At 35.3% G+C, this 20528-nt stretch overlaps 1 long non-coding RNA gene across 3 annotated transcripts in view; it reads left to right on the top strand.

Annotated features, from left to right (window-relative positions):
• Positions 1-20528, top strand: part of LOC143666527 (uncharacterized) — a 91927-nt gene that overhangs the window by 14709 nt on the left and 56690 nt on the right. For 2 of the 3 annotated variants that reach the window (XR_013167672.1, XR_013167674.1), the window contains exons 3-5: positions 7049-7114; positions 8298-8417; positions 18827-18939. This is a non-coding gene — a long non-coding RNA (uncharacterized LOC143666527). Of the gene's footprint in view, positions 1-7048; positions 7115-8297; positions 8418-18826; positions 18940-20528 lie in introns of those variants that run through there. The other variant, XR_013167673.1, reaches the window with a different exon arrangement.

Raw genomic sequence — 20528 nt, 5'->3', positions numbered from 1 at the left:
GAGCTGAGATAAAGGTGATCTCCCCAATATCCCCAAAGGTTATGTTCAGAGAGAGGCAAGCCAGATACCTTTGCAGATGAAGAAGGAAAATGCCTCCCAGGGAACTTCATGAAACAGGAAGTCAGGAGAAGCTAGCAGATGATGCTGTGTTTGCTATGTGCCCTTCCAGATGATAGAGGAACCCTGACTGTCTTCACCATGTGCCTTTCTAGATGAGAAAGAAACTCTGACTATGTTTACCATGTGCCCTTCCACCTGGGAGAGAAACCATAAACTTCATCAGCCTTCTTGAACCAAGCTAGCAAACTAGAACATCCTCATTCTGGGGATCACATAAAAATATCTAATATGAACATTCTGTTTTATTCCATCCATATTCACCCAAAACACTTTCTGAGTCTGGATAAATAACAACAGCCTGCATACCTGGTCTCTGTGAGTCCACTGATAGAGGCACTCAGCCCACATCAGGAGTGTGGATCTCAGGGGTGTTTTTCAGTCTCTGGAAATTAGTGACAGTTAATTGTCAGTAACAATAACCGCAAGAATGACTATTCCTTGGAAGATACCTGCAAGCTAACCAAGTGAATTCTTGGAGGAATATATACAGTATCTACCTTGACTTACAGTCCTTACTCAAGGTTGCCCACTTTCCTCTTAGTCAAAGGATTCTGATTAATAATTGGACTTATGCCAGAGAATTGTAAAGAGGTTATGACTCCCTACTAGGACAACATGAGCTAGTATTTATATCAAACATAAAAATAGAATGTTTCTTCATTGCAGAAAAGCATGGTTTCACATCTAACCAATTCCATAGGAATAATGAATTTCTTAATGCCTTGATGAAATCAGCATCCTTGGAGCCTTGGAAGAACAAGCCTTGGAGAAGCTGGTAGATGATGGTTTTGCAGTCACAGAGTACATGAAGATAATTAGATATCTTTATCAGTTTTCCTGCATCTTAGACTTCTTCAAAGTATGATAGCCATTTTGAATTTAACCAGCTTAACACATCATTAACATTCTTTCATGAATTTGTAATCACATATCAATCTTACAAAAATAAAACAAAATAGACTACGGCTAAGAGATTTAAAATGGAATTGGAAATTCATTCTTATACAAATCTCAACCAAATATCATAAATTGCCAAAGTATACAAAGCCTCAAGCAGCAATTTCCTCAAAACCCTGAGGATGCCTGGACATAAGACACAAAATAGAAGATAAGGAACTCAGTAGACTATCTGTTTTAGCTTGTTAATGCTGCTGGAAAAGCAATATACCAGAAATGGGTTGGCTTTTATAAAGGGAATTTATTAAGTTGCAAATGTACAGTTGTAAGGCTATAAAAATATCTGAAATAAGGCTTCCAGATAAAAATACTTTAGCTCAAGAAAGTATGGATGACTTTGGGAGTTTCACTGTAAGATGGAAAGGCTCACTGGCTTCTCATTTCAAACAGCTTCCCCAGGAATATTTTCTTTCTGCATCCCAAAACATCTCTGTGTCAGCTCTGAAGCTTTTTTCAAAGTGGTTCCCTCCTCAACAACTCCAGTTAGCAACCTATCTTGAATGGGGGTAGATGTGTCTTCATGGAAACCACCTAATCAAAAGGTCCCACCCGCAATTGTCTGGGTCACATCTCTATGGAAATTAAAAATTACCATTCTACAATATTAAATTAGGATTAAAGAACATGGCTTTTCTTGGGTACATGATCATTTTAAACTGGCACACCCTCAAATCTGAAGGATATTTGGATCACCTTGAATATCCACCAACCACAAACAATTAATACAATCTTTTCCTTTTCCTTTAAAAATCCATGTCTTGAATAGCCAATACAGAACACAATTTGAATCTGTCATCCCTGAACTGCAATTGTAAGATCCCAAGTAAATGCACTTGTTGACTCACAGCTTAATTTGTTATTTTCTGGCTCCCATAACATAGTGTCAGAAATGATTATCTGAAAAGTCACAACCTGATTCCAGAGCCACTTTTGGATTTGAGCACAGGTACTAGCAATAGCTCTTTGTGCTCTGTCAACTTCTCAATGGTCCAGGCTCTTGTCATGAGTCCTCTTGGCTGTGAACACCCCTTTTTCATTGAGGATTTGGACTTTCTTTTGGTGTCTTCTGGTGGTGGGCATTTGCATTTTAGTTCTTTTAATTTGAGTTGATGGCAGCAGCCCTTTGGTGTTTGCCTTTTTTGCTATAAAAGGAAAATTTCCTTGTCTGATGGATACTCGAATGAGACTTAAAAATATCCACTTTGGTATTGAGCTCTTTTCAATGAAAGGACACTGCCCTAATAATCAATTGACCTTTTCTGAGACTGAAGATGATCAAATAATTATTTTGGTGGGCATGAATGCAGACTTACATCTTATTAGGGTTCACAGTACCTTTTGATGAGACACCTCTACTTTCAAAGACCAAGACCCCTAAGGTGGTCACAGACAAGCTAGACTGACACAAACTTTCCCATTACAATCAAGATAATTTCCATGCAAATAAGGACACTTGGCCGTGGGTTGAACAGCTAGAGCACAGACTGTCTGTAAGTATCCTATAAAAGGTAAAATAAAGCATCACAGTTACCTAAAACCCAGACACTTCCTCTCAGGTTTAGGAATTAGGATTGACCACAGTCAGAAGTAATGAAGAGAATGGTTTCCAATGCATGTGAGCACTTTCATGGTGCACTGCCATCTATCAAACTACCCAGTTTCTAATAGAAAAATTATAGTCCTTATGTAAAATCTTATCCTTCTGCATATAACTCGTTAGAAAAAAATCTTGAATTATAATGACCACAGCTGGTATTTTTTTATTATTAAGATTTTTCTGAAATAAGTTAAAAACAGAGTTATAATATACAACCTTATTACTAATACCTTGTATAAAGAGTACATTTGCTATAATTTATGAAAGAGCATTTTCATAATTTTACTATAACAATAGTTCATTGTTTACAGTAGGGTTCATTGAGTTGTACAGCCCAATGGTTTTTTTTTTTAGTTTTATTCTAGATATATATATACAAGTTAAAATTTCCCTTTTAACCACATTTGCCTATATAATTCTGAACTATTAGTTATATTCAAAATGTTGTGCTACCATCACCATCATCCATTAGCAAAATTTTAAAATCCACCTTATAGCAATTCTGGATATGTTAAGCTTTAACTACCTATTCCCTATTCACACCCATCCCTTGGTAACCTGTATTCTAGATTCTAATTCTCTGAGTTTGTTTATTCTAACTATTCCATATCAGTGAGATCATACAATATTTGTACTTTTGTGCCTGTCTTTTCACTCAACATGTTGTCTTCAACATTCATCCATATTGTTTCATGAATCAGAACTTGATTCCTTTTTAATACTGAATAGTATTCCATTGTATGGATATGCAGCATTTTTTTATCCACTGATGAGTTGATGGACACTTAGGTGGCTTCCATCTTTTGAGAATACTAAATAATGCCACTATGAACACTGGTGTGCATATATCTGTTTAAATCCTAGTTTTCAATTCTTTTGGGAATGTACCTTGTAGTGTGATTGCCAGGTCATATGGTAATTCTATACTTCATTTTGTGAGGAACAGCAAACGTATCTTCCACATTCTATGGCAGCTGCGTACTTTTAAATTCCTCCCAGCAATGAATTAGTGTTCCTTTTTCTCCACATCCTCTCCAATGGTTGTAAATTTTCTGTAGTTTTTTTTTTAGCTGTAGTCATTCTAGTCAGTGCAAAATGGTATTTCAGTGTGGTTTTCATTTGCATTCCCCTCATAGCTAATGTTGTTGTGCATCTTTTCATGTGTTTTTAGCCATTTGTATATCCTATTTGGAGAAATATCTACTCAAGTTCTTTGCCCATGTTTAATTATGTTATTTGTGTTTTTATTGTAGAATTGTAGGTCTTTCCATTGACTTGCTGAACTATTCTTGGGCTGAAAAATGGTGTAGGATGCTTTTATCCATTATTCCTTTCCTCTTTCCTTTATTTGAGTGTCATAGTTTCATCTTGCTCTGATGTCTCTCCCGAACATTTCCACCTCCCTGCCCATTTTGCCCTACACAAACCGGTGTTTACCCTGACAAAATCACATTTATTCTACCTTGGTGTTTGCTTCTAGGAGGTTCCAGGGTTGCACAGCCTTCTTTACTATTACATTAAATAGCTATATAATTTCAGGAAAATATCTGTTCTAGTTTGCTGGCTGTTGGAATGCAACACACCAGAAACAGATTGGCTTTTAATAAAAGGGGATTAATTTTGTTATTTCTTCAGAGGAAAGGCAGCTAACTTTCCACTGAGGTTCTTTCTTATGTGGGAATGCACAGGATGGTCTCTGCAAGCCTTCTATCCAGGCCCTTGGGTTTCAACAACTTTCCCTGGGGTGACTTCTTTCTGCATCTCTAAAGGCCTGGGCTGAGCTGTGAGTGCTGAGATGAGGAATGCCAAGCTGCTTAGGCTGTGCTACATTGTGGTCTCTCATTTAAACACCAGCCAATTAAGTCAAACAGCAGACATGCCTCCTAGCCTACTGCAGATGTAAATCAGCAACAGATGAGGTTCACGTACCATTGGCTCATGTCTGCAGCAACAAAACTAGATAAGCTCACCTGGCCAAGTTGACAACTGAATCTTACCTCCACAATATCATTAATCAAAACCTTCCAACAAGTTAAATTTAACTGGACTATTTTCTGAGAGTCCCTAGTCCTTGTCCCTCTTCACTCTTAGTTTTTGCACAGCATTAATATCTCTGCCTAATTTCTTCTAGTCTTCAGAGATTAAAAGCAACAGTTTAGAAAGATATGGAGCAATGAGGAAACCTAAAGGCAGGAATAGCTACAATAGCAAGTAGAAGCTGCCAGACATTCATGCATTTCTTCATTCTCTTTTACCTCCTTTTTTACTTCTTTTATCTTCACTTCAAAATATCTTTGATAAACTAGTACAAACCAGAGCTAGATATACACTAGTAAACATAATCAAAATTCTCTATCCTCAGAGAACTTACATACCAGTGGAAAGTTGCGATAAATGAAACAAACTGGTTTCAGAGATAGTGGAGAATCTTAGGAAGACAGCTAAGAAATGAAAACTTTCAGGTCATGAAAAGACTGACCTGAAACATCAAAATGCCGCCTTTCAAATAATATTGAATATAATACAATAGGCTTTAGAGGGATTTCTTATATTTTTTATTGAAATTTGATTTTTCAAATAAAATAATTCTGTGAACTTGTAAACTAAATTTTCCAAAATAAATTCAAGGATAAGGGAAGAACAGAACACGAATAAGGACTGAGGAACTGTCACAGTCCTGTTTTCATCAAGAATGGCAGGAAAGGATGTCACCAAGTTCCTTCCAAGTTTTCCAGGTAGCCCTTAAGAAATTTTCCTGTAAATAAATATTTCATTTATCTTTTAGAAGTGATGAAAATGACAACAAATAATATTAACAGCGAATTTTACAGGTGGAAAGCATCATGACACACTATCAGGGACCATAGCTAGTGGTGAAGTAGATGGGGCAGATGCTCGCTCCACCCACAAGCAGAGTACTCATGTAATTCACCTCACCAATCTGTTCTTTATTTTCTTCATCTGCAGAATGAGACAAGAGTGGCACCTACTTCACAGGTCTGATGAATAGGTTAAATGAGATAATACATATAAAGCACCTAAACCAGAGTTAGGCAGGTAGTGAAGGTTCAATACACATTCATTCTTATGTTACACATTTGGTTCTCATTGGAACCTTGTAAAGTGGACAGAACAGGAATTATAGCACCCCCATGAATTACATAGAGTTTAGGGCTTTAAATCATTGAGCAACTTGACTTAAGGAATTGCTGAATATATGTGCGAATATCTACAACACACACGTATATAGTATATCTATAAATAATAAAAACATGCCAAAAATAAAAGACTTATTTCTGTAGGCATACATTTATTTATAGAATTTTTATGCATCGAGGAACATAAATAAGTTAGGACAACATATAAACACTGTATTTATTTTGAATATTCAACCATCCCTGTGACTTTTTCTGAATGCACCCTGACCTCAAAGAGCATTTTCAACACTTTGTGCCAGAAATTGCTAAAAAAAAAAAACAGGTAGAAACTGTTAAATTGCACAATTTTTTCAGGATTTAAATGTTTCTATTTCTATCAGACTGTGGAGAGTCTCCTATTCTTCATAGAGATAAGAAGAACAGCTTTCTTTTTGGAAAAAAGTCTGTCCCTTAAACCCATGAATTTGGCACCCTCACCAAGAAGCAAGCTCGCAGGTTGCAAAACCTCTTAATGTTTTATAATTACATGTGAATTCTTTAAAGACATCTCAATCAATGAAGCTATTACCTAAAATCTACCTCACATGACAAAACTACTGTTTCCCAATGCCTTCTTCCAAGTTGCCTTTCATAGAAATTCCTATACAATCCTTTTAATTTTAGCCATATGTGGCATCCTCTTAAATTTCTTTGTCTTTAAGATTTATTCAGAGTCTTCTCAGGCAAACCATTCTATCATTTGAATATATTCTATTTTTATGATCATATATGTGCTTGTAAGCACAAACAATTTTTTTCATTAGTCTATCTTTTTTATATAGATATTTGGCTTTTCTATATATCCTTCCATGCTTTGTTCATTTGATTGTTTCTCCAGCCCCAAGGGCATAACAAGCATTCTGAAATGTTGACAAAACTAACATGAACCCTTCTTATTCCTTAGTTTTTCTTGATTACAAATTAATTCTCTCATATCAGCCATGATTTTATGGTAAAGCAAAGGCATTTACTCTCTAAATATATCTTTTATTTTTGAAAAAACATTATCCCATGCTAAGTGAAAATTGAAGGTAAATTATATTTGATGAAAATATGTGGCAAAAGAGTAAAATTTACATTTAAAAGTGTACAGAAACATTTATAGTGACATTTAAAGATTAACTATAAAAAAGGAGAAGCATCCATTTGAAAATTATTCCTATTGTATTTACTTTAGGTGAAGAGCTCTTTCCTTCTTCAAATAAGAAGCAAAAGTCTGCATGTTCAAGTCTTCTAATCTCAGGTGGTGGTAAAGAATATTCTTTGTTTTTTGCTTGAAAAATTACCTCCATTTCAAGAAAATGTCTGAATATTATTGCTAAATCATGGGAAGATCACAAATGATCATAGGAACTTACAGTACAAAGTACAGACATAATGAAATAATTAATCAAGCCCACAGAATTGATGTTATTAATTAGGCTTAAGTAAAAATTTAGTCACGTAGTCTGTCATCCTTATATTGAAAATGCTTTGTCTTCTGAAAGTTCTTGAATTATTCAAAAGAATCATCTTCCTTTGTTCTGTACCTTAACTTCATGAAATGATTTATATTATCATAATGCCATCCTGTGCAATGGATTAGTAGTGCTCTATTTACCCAAGAGGAGACTTTTCTGCACACTCTTTAAATATGTAAACAAATAAATCACAGAAACCCCTCTTGAGAAATTGATTCTAGGCCTATTCCAAATATCGATTACTGTATCTGTCAGAGTTCTGTCAGGAAACACAAGCCACTCAAATTGACTAAATTTAAGAAAATTAATAAAGGAGTCATTTACAAAAGTTAAGAGAATAAGGAAAAACTACAAAAGAGATGATGGTCCTTCTGTTCTCTGTGTCACTATGCCTAAAACTGAAGAGACAAGGGGGAAGAAGAGTTACCAGATCTATAGAGATTTTGCACAAAATCTATAGAGATTTTGGTGACTAGAAGGACCAAAACTATGGCTTTGGTCAAGAAGTGAATTTGGCTTCCACTATCTTTGCAGGGAAGGAGCCTTAGATTAAATGCCGTGACCTTAGTCTTTTCTTTCATTTCAGTTTCTCTCTCTGTCAGCCAAATGTAATTGATTCAGTCCATATAAATTGATATTCTGGAACAGAAAGCAGAATGGAAAAGTATAGGAATAAATCTAGATAGGAAAATGGATGATATATGTACATTGAAGAAGTATCAGTGTGCTTGCATTTTCAAATGTATATATAAGGATACATATGTACAATATACATTTATATATATTATATTTTCATTTGATGTCATCAAAACTCAATATATAATGTGAAGGATACCTATGACTGAATGCATCTATGAATGAGGCATCACAATCTCCAAACAAAGCTTTATGAGTCTTACTAAATAAGATTGTCCCAACTTTCTCTATGAAGTTTTGTTTATTTGCTTTGACTGCCCTTCCCTAAAGCTAGAAAACCATGAGGAATTCCTTGGATCTAGTACACCTGGAACCTAAACTGTTTCAAAAGATTCTGGAACCAGTGGAATTGAATGTTGGAATTCTAGTATGATTTGCTGTGAATTGTTGGTAAGTTTTGTGATTTGGTATTATTAGTCCCATAAACATTTTGCTTTACTTTCATAATGATTCTACATCAATTTATATATGATTATTTGAGACAAGGTACAAAGCCTCTTCCATATCTGACTATCACTCTGTAGTAGTTTCTGAAAATACTGAGAATAAAAAGAGTCAATATTTCCTACTTTTACTTGGGAGAAAGCACAACATACATTGGAAAAAGGGATGAAAACTGAGCATTTTTTTCTACACAGAAACTAAGAGAATAGCCATTGAAGAACATTCGTCAAAGGTATAAATTTTGTGAATATCTTAGGAGCCCCAGGGTACAGCAGACTATAGAAAGAGACATTTCTGCATTAAATAACAAAATAAATCATGAAAAATTTGCATGTCTATCTGTTTATTTTTTTTTTCAGAAGGCAAGAATGTATACAGTGCATTTAAAGAGAATGTCAGGTAAAAACTGACCATGACTTTCAGGTTGCCATAAACTCTGGTATGAATATCAGTAAAGAATTCCCTTCTTTTTTTTTTTTTTTTTTTTTGCATGGGTAGGCACTGGGAAACAAACCCACATCTCCAATATGGCAGGAGAGAACTCTGCCTGTTGAGCCACTGTGGCCCCCCCCCCCGAGAACTCTCCTTTCTTAAGGCAAAGTTTTAACTTGTGATTTGGTGTCCATATTTAGCCTTGGGAGGAAATGGGTGAAAATAAGCCCACACTTTTGTTGTATTCTGTGGAATTTCTCATTTTCTAGTGAGAATAATCATAGAGTTAAGTTTCCCAAAGGAATATGCTCCTAAGAAAACTTCAAAAATATTTTTAAAGGAGTGTATTATAGACCAGAGAAACAAAGAAATTGAGAGAATAAGGGAGATATTATTTCAAGCCTGGCACTTTCCATAAAAGGGCCCATCTGACCCAGTGCTACAAAGGAGAAACATGGCTCTCAGTGTGAAGGTGATTTATTGCAAATGCACTTTGTAAGGAATTAGGGAAATCTTACCAAAACCATTTCAAAGTGAGGAAGTGATTTAGGGCTTTCATAGGTAAAAAGAAGGGGTTGGGGAACAAAAAATAAGTTATGTCAACATGATACATTCTTGTCAGGTCAGCAAGGATGTTGTATCTTTGTGAGTAGGACATGGCAATTTTTCATCCTGTGTTGTCTCAAGCACATTTTGTGTTCCAGCTTCAGTGATTAGATATTAATATTGACGTGCAAGTTCTTATATGCAGAGTTTTCACAAAAGTATTTTAAAAAATACCAAAGAGAAAAAGAGGCAATGTTTGCCATCCTCAATCTTATGCATAACAATAACAATTTTATGACTTGACAATTTTATAACATTAATAACCAATGCAATGTTAAAATTTCCATGCATTATATCTGTTATTGTATGTCAGAATGTCTGCTAAGATTTTAAGTAAACAACATAATTTACATCTCCCTGCAATCTTTTAAGGAATGTGTTATTATAGATTAGAAATACATTAAATGGCATGTGAGCAAATTGATTCCTTGTAGGACTAAATCAATGATTATTGGTACCAAATTAGTAAGAGTTAGAATCAGAAATCAACTCAGGTCTGTCTGACACCTCATCTATGCTCACCAGCCCATATTTTCTCCCAAAATTTTATAATATTCTATAAAAACTTACTTATATAATATTTCCTTTCATCTTCTGTCCTGTATAAAATAGTGCTGCTGTCATTCTAATAATAGTGGACAATGTAGCAAATAAGAGATTCCCTGGACAAATTTGATCAACTGGATTCTAACTATAACAGAGAGGTCCTGGACCTGAGATTTTAGCAATCTGTTAGGTGGTGCTTGATATCTCTTAATTAGGAGACCACTGATTTATTGAAATTATTCCGGCTTCATGCTCTCTGCTAAGTAGTTTTAAAACATCATTTCTTCTAGTGGGTGCAAGTGTAGTTTGGTGAGAGAATTCTCACCTGTCAAGCAGGAGACCTGGGATTGATTCCAGTCCATGCACTTCCCCAAAAGACAATCAAATGAGCAAACAAACAAACAGAAATTCAAGAAATGGTGCTGCAATAACAGCACACTCATGTGGAAAAAGCATGAAATGTGACCCCTGCATACAAAAATAAAACCATCATCACTTTTAATATATGCAAAAGCCACAACTAGTAATCACAGCTATTAATCTTCTTTTACATGGAGGTAACTGAGGGGTAAGGAGATTAAATGACTGTTCTAAGGTCTCACAGCTGGTGAGCAGCAAGACAAACCTTGAACCCATGTCATCTGCCTGATCTGAGCTGTCTCTACTATGACACTGCTGAATCATGTTTGACTAGCCTTGAAGCATACAGGCCTATGATTTCCAACTCATGTTTCCTAACAGCTTTTGCACAAAAAATATAATCTGCTGCTCAATTGGAAACTGCCTCCCACACATGCCCATTCTCTTAGGAAATACGAATTGCCTGTATATTTCAATCATCAGACTGTGTATCATGTGACTATTTATCCCTGTTTTCTGGCACTTGCCTGTGAAAGATACAAGAGAGCTAGAGATTTCTAGTTCCAGCAAGATCAGGGAGTAATAAGAAATTCTGAGTGTGGCAGAAAGTGTTCTGTGATCTTACCTAACTTCATCTCTACTCCTTCAACAAATACACCATGTATCTCTGGACATATCTGCCAAATTTCCACAAGTTCCTCTGCCCTCCCCCATTACCTGCTTCAGCCTTGATTATCATGGCCTCTTTTGTCAGAGATTTCCTCTTACCACCTGGTCAATGTCCACTCATTGCTTGAGGACAGATGCATGCTTCTCCTCCCACATCAAACCTCTCAGAGCACATAAGTGCATCCTCACTGTCTCTACTTGGCAGGGTCTCCTTTTTGACCTGTCTCCCATGATCGAGTATTATAATTTTATCATGACCTGTTGCATATAATAATTTGATCATGACCTGTTGCACTAACTTGTTAGCAAGATTTGTTTTCATTCTATAAAATTTGTCCCTGTCTTAGATCAACCCTATGTCCTTGGTGCCTGGAAAAGATTCTAGAGCACAGTTGGTGCTAGACAGAGTCATGGTTTGGAGACAGGTGAAAAATACTAGAAGAAATGGTTTTGAGCCTTGGCTTTGTCAGCCTACAGATTTGCTATGTTGTTGGTTGTATGTACGATACTTTTTGTGTCTGAGATAACTCATCTTTAGATGGCAATGATAATTACTTTTACTTCATAAGATTATTGTGAATGACAAAATGAGATGAAAATTCTGAACCAGTTAGAAGCATGCCTGGACAATACTAAGTGTTCAGTAAGTATCATGTTCCTATATAATGGAGAAACTAACAAGATATTAACCAGGTTCTTATATATTTAAAAAATAGAGCCAAGAGAATTTTGCTAATTAATTGGATATGATGTGAAAGATAGGATAGATATTGAGTGATATTACATGATTTTCTCTATGCTGGATTAATGTCATTTGCTGGAAAGAGATGTTGGTGTGAGAAGCAGGACTGGGGAAGTTTTTCAGGAACTCAGCTTTGCTTGAGATGCCCAGTAGACATCCAGTAAGAGGTGTTAAATAGACATATGGATGCATGGGCCTGGAGTTTGAGGGAGAAAAGTGGTTAGCAGATACAAAATTAAGAGTCATTCAGAAATACAGAACAGTTAAAACCATCAGACCTGACGGGATCACCTGGGAGTGCATATAGATGGAGAAGGAAAGATGTTAAAGAATTGATTTGGGGGCACTTCAGAATTCAAAGATTGTGACAGTAATGCTGAGAACAAGCAGCAAGAGAAGTAGAAGGAAAGTAGAAGGAAAGCAAGCAAACATGATGATCTGAAAATGAAATGTATGGCATATTTCCAGCAAGAAAGAGTGATATACTGTGTCAAATGCTGCAGATGGAAAAAATCTGATGAGGACTGAAATTTGCTTATTGAATTAATCCACATGGAGTTCACTGGACATTGAAAAAGCCCTCTTTAGGAGGTTTTAGGAGAAAAAGCTTAATTAAAGTAATGCCCCATTATTCTAGGTTTTGCTCAGAAAAAAATGAACTGAATACTAGTAATGAGAGTTTAATATAAACAGCATTTTCCTAGGTCCCAGGTGAATGAGCCTACAAAGGTTAATAAACATATTCACTGGGATTCATATTTATTTAGTTACAAAATGACAGGTGGGTGAGCAGGTAGTATGACTGCAATTGTCACTTAAGTCTATTGTAATTGCACATTTTCTAGGTATATTGCTGAGTACATTATATATTTTAGTTACACAGTACATTAGAATATTGTACTTACATTTGCAGAGAATAAACAGTTCATTAGAATATTTTACCTGTGTTTGCAGTGAATTCTGAATAAGATGGATACATTTCTGTTTTAAATGAAATACTGAGTCATGTAGTCGTTTTCTGATGCATTTATTTTTGCTTAATTTTCTTATGTAAAAACCCTTGATAAGATATGTAAAATCATTAAAAGAAAAATAACATATAATATTCCAGAGCTAAATCCAAATTTAGTTATATCCAGAAGTATTTTATGTATTATGTGTCTATTATTGAATATGGGTGAAAGACATTTTATCAGATGTGCTCTATAACCACATCATTGAATATCATATGTCTGTAAATATATTTTTAAAGACTTTGTATCAGCTGCTGTCTTATAACCTCCTTTTTTTCCTAATAATATCTTGAGTACTTTCTATATTGGTGCATATTATTATGAAATATGATTCTGATGGGTGTATAGTTTTACATTGTAGGTGTGCACCACAAGAAAATATCTCTTTTTAAAAAAATACATTAAATATATTATGTAGGCCACTATTTTAGGAGAAAACATGTCATGTTTTAAGTTAGAAATCACTTATTTAGCCAAAAAGCAAATAAAAATGAGAAAGAAACCTCAATACAGGAAAATAGGAATGATCAGCCTCTCTTTCATTTAGTTAGGCATTCCTTATATAAAAAAAGTAATTAACAAGCTTATAAATTTGATATTTGAATATGCATTTGTAAAGTCTTATTGATTTCACAAATTAAAAAAGTATATATGTATCAATTGGTTCATTCTAAACTTCTAGAGTTACCAGTAGTTAGATGCCATGTATTTAGTATATTTTCAGTACATGTGGCACGATCATTCATTATGAACACTCATTTTCCCCCTCTTAGGTGAGATCCCCTGTAGCCATAAAGAAAGTTAATCATGCTGTGACTCCATTCATCCTAGTGGGCTTCACCACAGATCCTGTGATGCAGTTGGTTCTGTTTGGGGTGCTCCTTGAAGTTTACTCTGTGACCATGGTGGGAAACACCAGTCTCATTTTGTTGATCTGCAATGACTCCTGGCTCCACACACCTATGTGTTTTTTCATTAGGAACCTGTCCTTTGTGGATCTCTGGTATTCCTCTGTGTACACCCCAAAGATTCTAGAATCTGCATCTCTGAAGACAAAAGCATCTCCTTTTCTGGGTGTGTAGCACAGTTCCTCTTCTCTGCTGGGCTGGTCTACAGCAAATATTTCTTGTTGGCTGCCATGGCTTATGACTGCTATGTGGCGATCTCAAAGCCACTGCTTTATTCTCAGGCAACGTCCATAAAGCTATGTGCATTTTTGGTGGTTGCCTCACATCTTGGTGGCTTTACTAACTTGCTATCATCACAAAAAGAACTTTTGCTTTGAAATTCTGTGGGGAAAACATCATTCATGACATTTTCTGTTATTTGCTTCTCTTGGTGAAGCTCGCTTGTGACAGGAAGGATGGTTACCAGGTTGTGCTGTTCTTCCTCCTGGCCTCCAATGTCATTGTCCCCATTGTGTTCATCCTGGCCACCTACCTCATCATCATCATCATCATCATCATCATCTCGATGATCCACTCCACCCAGGGCCGCCTCAAAGCCTTCTCTACCTGCTTTTCCCACCTGACCTCTGTCACCTTATTCTTTGGGTCTGTTCTCTATACATATGCTTGCCCCTGGTCTAGTTATTCTCTGGATAGGGACAAAACAATTTCTGTATTTTTCACAGTGGTGTTCCCCATGTTGAACCCAGTGATGTTCAGTCTGAGGAATAAGGATGTGGAAGAGGCTCTCTATACACTCTTCAAATAAATCCTGTTTCTCTACTTTTAAGAACATGCAGCACAATTTTGATCAGGGTGTTTGTATTTCAAGCATTGCTGCCACTGAGTCCCATCATGATCAAGAATGGCTGTAGAGTTACAGAAGTTCCCACATTAACATGATTTTGCAGATAGGAAATTAAGAGCAATCTATGTGAGAGTAGTCTTATAGGAAACATAACAAATTAGATTTAACTCCATATTTGTGTTGATAAAAAGCAAACAACAGAAAAACTAAAACATAAAATAATTCTCCTCTTAAAGAGAAGTAAAAGAACAGTGACTTCTCTTTAATGTAAGTATATTTAGCCAGACTGAAACATAAAGTATTTATCTATGCAATAATTTCTTAAAAATAGGAGAAATATGCTGCATTAATTTCTGATATTTTCCTATGATTGAAAACTAGACAACAGACATTTTCTTCTTTTCCTTTCATAGAATTTTGAAACATTTTTATGTGCACTATGTCCCCCAAAGCATTAACACAGAGATCTAGTAGTAGCACCCAGGAGTGAACTTGGTGAAAAATAAACTCAAAAGAAAAGATCTCAACAATGTTTTTATCTTTTATGCATGTTCTTCAATTAAGGAAAAATTAATATACAACTAATAGGTTTGGCTTATATGAACCACTCTATAGGCTTATGGTTTATTTTATAGATGCAGTTTACAAGGATTTATGTCATTCAAATTGTGATATTCTGAACATCAAAATATAATTATTCTAATAAAACAGAAAATAACTATGGTAAAAACAAACAAAATAAGAAATGTAGTCTATGTGTACATATTCAAAAGAAAAGTATTTATATAAAGAATGCAAACAGGTAGTCATAAAAAAGGGACAGATTTGAGAGGTTCCATGTAAGTTTGATTGATTTTTATAAGTAAAACAAGGTTTATATAATTTATGTTTATAGTAATATAGCCTGGTGTCTATCACTGTAACAATAACAAAAATGTAAAGAACTGCTCGCTAGCCATATAGTCACAGAAAAAAATCATGTGTGCCACACAGAATCAGGAAAGACCAGTCAGCACAGATTTCCATATACTTTAACCTGGAAAGTGAGTCCCAGAGATACATACAATGTCAGTTTTCACACACTGCAAACTAAAAGAAACACAATATGGAAACAGTGGGATACTAAAATTTTTTATTTAGACAAGTGTTCTATTAAAAACTCTAGCTATGCTGACTCAGATATTTTCTTAAACTTGAGCTCTTGATAATTCTCAGCTTTGATATTACAGTTCTGCTAAAACCATGTTTTTTTCTGAAGACAAAAATATGTCTTTTAGATATGACTTTAATGAATTAAATATCAAAAAAACTAAAATTTTTATGAGTGCTCATACAACAATTTTCTCAAATTAAATGTTCTAATAGAAAATATAAAACTCCTGATGGGCTTTCACAACGTAGATCACAAGCCAGTGGCATTTCTGGATTATTAGCTTCTTCTAATTCCCCAAACCATACTCTAGTGGTTCTCGCATTCATAGTTGGATTTGTGTCTAAGTGAAAGTCAATAAATGTGAAATAACAAATATCTATATAGTTGAGACATCAAAAGTTATAACCACCTATTACATAATTGCAAATAAAAATCATTGTCTACCCATCTTCTTCATGGTCATTATCTATTCATCTTTGCAGTTGAATGGGACTATTTACCTGATAAAGTTTCTCAAACTTGTGAGATGCCACCATTTTATTGGGTTGTCATACATTTCCTTTCAAACAATATTCAAACAAAGAGAGTGCTAAGAGGTACACTGCTAAATACATGGATTACAAACACAGACTCCTTAACCCATTTTATAGCACATATTAATTTCCCTCTGATGATTGGGATCAATTACACTGCCCAGTGGAGTGACCCTGTTGGTTCAAGGTCAATAAACACTTAGATGGCCAGGGTCATCTCAGATTCCAATTGATTGGAATATTGATAACATCAGTGTGAGAAAGCACTCTTCCCTTGGGGGCATAGACTTCTTAATCCACTAAGTCTGATGTTAATGTGACAAGAAATAACGTTCTAGTAAACTATTTCATTTAATAAAGAAACAGTGCAAATCATGGTCATCTGAGAGCCATGAAGATGTAATTATGCATGCAAGAATTTTATTAGGGGAAACATCTGTCTCTGTGCAGGGCAAGGTGGTGAGGGAGACAGAAAGTATCCTAGACCATTGTGCATTCTAAGAAAGTTTCAGCAAAATCAGCCAGAAGGCCAAGAGCTAAAGTCAGTTAATTGAAGAATTCAGAATCAAAAAACACAGAGGTGTGCCTTTGTATCCTGGTCACTCTCACATTGACTGTGATTTTGGCAGAAATGTAGAAATGGATTTTATAGCTTAGCATACAGAATCTTTAGTCAAATATACTCTCTGAACTTGTAGGCCTGCAAGATTCATGTTACTGACCACTACAATGTCATCTTCATATCTTCAATTTCTGGGGATATAGGTTCTTGATAAAGAAAGATGATATCATATATTGGAAGCCATTTTAAAGCTTATAGCAAATCTTGTTGAACACCTCAACAATCATGACTGAGGTTCTCTCTAAGTATTTCACAATTCCACAAAATCATTTTCTTCTGAATGGTGGGCTAATAGTAAAACCAATATTTTTGTGAGCAGGAGGCCTTGTTGCTATTCCCTTGTCATCTAATCTATCCCCATTCCCAATTAATATCTTGCAATATACAATGCTGGTGAATTAGGCATCATAAGTCTATACTGAGAAATATTGGCAGGAAAATGTCAACTATAAAATTCATTCATATGGCAAATATGTTCAATAAATGTGCCCATTCCTGATAGAAAAATTACTGCCTCTGCTGTTCTTGATTAGTAGGAAGTAGTCTAATTTTATCAAGCTATTAGTCCAGTGTGCTACCAATCTTCCAGAAAAATGGTGGTATTTCAGAGGCACAGTGGTGGCCTCTGCTATAGGAGTTTTGGACACTGTGAAGTGTATGTGACAAAACCAGCCTTGATGAGTAAAATCCATGTGAGTCACTCCATGCCAACAGATGTAGTCATTTTGTGTAAGGCCATTTGAACATAAACTGTTGTATCTGGAAAAGGGGAAAAGAGTATGTCCTTACATTTAACCTGATTAGTGAGAACCTCTCTACATATGCATGTGTGGATGGATGTATATTCATATGTGTGGACATAATGTGTTTAGGACATCTTCTAAACTCTCATTGATTTTGACAAGTGACTACAATGTGTCAGTCTCTCATTTTACATAGCAATGCTGGCAACATCAAAGAGCATTGCTTATCCCTCAAAGACCTTAACTGCTTAAAACTACATTGATCCCACCCATTCAATTGAATAGGTTTTTGAGGATCTATATTTCTTTTTACTCCTTTCAGACTACATAGAGCTACAATCACTACATTAAACATGACCGTGAAGGACATTCTCCTTGTCAGTTAACCACTGTACTTTAATATCATCAAAACCCTTAACAGGAAAGAAGCTTACTAAATTAAATAAGATGACACAAACACATGTCAAGTTACTGTTGTTGATTCTGTACAGATCTTTCATTCAATCAAGGTTTGAAGAAATGATTAACCTCTTTACTTCCCCAAAGGAGCCAATGTTCAGTTTGTGCATTATCTTGGCAAAGAGTTTTTAAAGGGAGGATTTTTTGAGAATTCCAATTGAACCAGTAGATAATAATAGTTATTCTCCTTCTAGGGATCAAGTAAAGATATCTAAGATGAACATTCTGTTTTATTCCATTCCTGTACACCCAAAACACTTTCTGAATCTGGGTAAATAATGATAGCCTGTCTACCTTGTCCCTGTGGACTCATGGATAGACCACTCAGACCACATCAGGAGTGGGGCCTCAGTACTGTTTTCCAAACTCTGAAAATTAGTGCCACTTCAGAAGTAAACAATAACTTCAAGAAAGACTGTGTATACTTGTAACAATGTACTTCAAAATTTATTGATTTTTGTATATATGTCACATTTCACAATTAAAAATCCCTGGGGGTGAGTGGCACAAGTCTCTTCAAGAACATCAACTAGTTGCATCTTCTTACCCCATAATGTTGTTAGCCCTTTCAAAACAAAATTAGACCAGTCATTGCCCAAATATCTTGAATATTGGGAGAAAGATCAAATGAGATGGAGGAGTTTAACAGAGATGATAGGATTTAAAAAAAAAATAAATGTGACTACTGAATCATTATATTGAAATTTCTTTTTAATATCTAGTGGATTCGTACAACCAGAAGGAAACACCTGACTTTGTGGAACTATAGCCCAAACTATACTTTGATACTTGCTCACCTACTTAAGCTGAAATTGAAATTCATCACTTTTGTGCATGTTATATTTCACAATAAAAGTGTTTAAAACAAGAAGAATTGTGCATTTCTTTGGAAAATGGTTGAAATTATCCAAATGAATTCTTGGAAGAAGATAGATATACAATATGTATCTTTGCTTACAGTCTTTCCTCAATGGTTGTTGACTTCCTTCTCAGTCAAAAGGTTCTGAATTCCCTGTCAGTTAAGGGTTCTGGGGATGTAAAGGGTCTAGGATATAGAATTGTACAGTAGCTATGATTCCCTCCTAGGACATGAACTAGTTTCCATATGAAACACAAAAACATAAAAATGTAATATTTCTTCATCACAAGAAAATTAACATATGATTTGGTTTCCACACATGGATTAGTTTTGTATCTATAAAATTCTGTTGATACCACTTGCTTCATGAGCTGTTACAAAAAATGTCTGTAGAAGAAAACACATTGATTACCAACTTGCATTTGTGGTTTATCTTTTTAATTTTACCTGTCAGTTTCTGAAAGTTACACATTACCACATGGCTTCTATCATTATGAGAATCCAATTCTGCTGAAGCTTCCAGTCATCTCTAGAGTGGTAGCCACTTAAAAGCTACACATGTATGCTGATGACCCACTCAACAATGGATTTCTTAATGCCTTGATGAAATCAGCATCACCTTGGAAGAACAAGTTGAGAAGTGGTAGATGACAGTTACGCAGTTGCAGAGCACATTCCAATAATGAATCATTTGAATATCTCAAGTTTTCCTCCACTCTAAACTTCTTCTTTAATGTATATCAGGTTGAGCTATCATTTTAACATCAATAATGGCAGCTCTTTGATTCAAGATTCAGTGAACCATCAAAGCACATTATTAATATTCTTTCATGGATTCATACTCTCACATTAATTATGTAAACAATGAAACAAAATAGAGTTTCTATGGCTAAGAGATGTAAATGTAGTCGGGAGTTCATTCTGGAGGTTACTCTTATACAAATCTCAGCCAGCTATCACAAACTGCCAAAGCATGCAAAGCAACAATGTTCCTCAAAACCCCATGGACATCTGGACATCAGAAACAAAATAGAAGATAAGAAACTCAGTAAACTGTATAACCTAAAATAACTTGGATCACCCTGAATATCCACCAACCACAAACAATTAATGTAATAGTTTCCATTTTCTTTTAAAATCCTTGCCTCAAAATGCCGACATGACACAATTTGTGTTGCTACCATAATCTGTGATCTCTGAGTTGCAATTCCAAGATCCCAAGTAAATGTCTTTGTTGTCTTGCTGCTTAGATTGCTATTTCTTGATAAATATAACATGGTGTCAGAAGTGGGATCTAAAAAGCCCACCAAATTGACTCTAGAGCCACTGATGGGTTTAAGGAAAAGTACTACTAATTACCCCTTGTGCTCTGTCTAAAACTTGATGGCCCAGTCCCCTGTTGGTGAGCCTTCTTGTTAATGTATCTCGGTCTTTTTGTTTGAGGATCTGGCCATTCTTTGGAGGTCTTCCAGTAAACACTATTGGAACTTGATTATTTTTGTTTGCTCTGGTAGTGGCAGTCTTTTTCTGTATTTAAACATTTGGTCTTTTGGTGTGGGCTTGGG

This window comes from Tamandua tetradactyla, chromosome 23 (assembly GCF_023851605.1).
Source record: "Tamandua tetradactyla isolate mTamTet1 chromosome 23, mTamTet1.pri, whole genome shotgun sequence".
NCBI classification, from domain to species: Eukaryota; Metazoa; Chordata; class Mammalia; order Pilosa; family Myrmecophagidae; genus Tamandua; species Tamandua tetradactyla.
The sequence above is the reverse complement of the archived record's forward strand: the minus strand, read 5'-3'. Positions and strand labels throughout refer to the sequence as shown.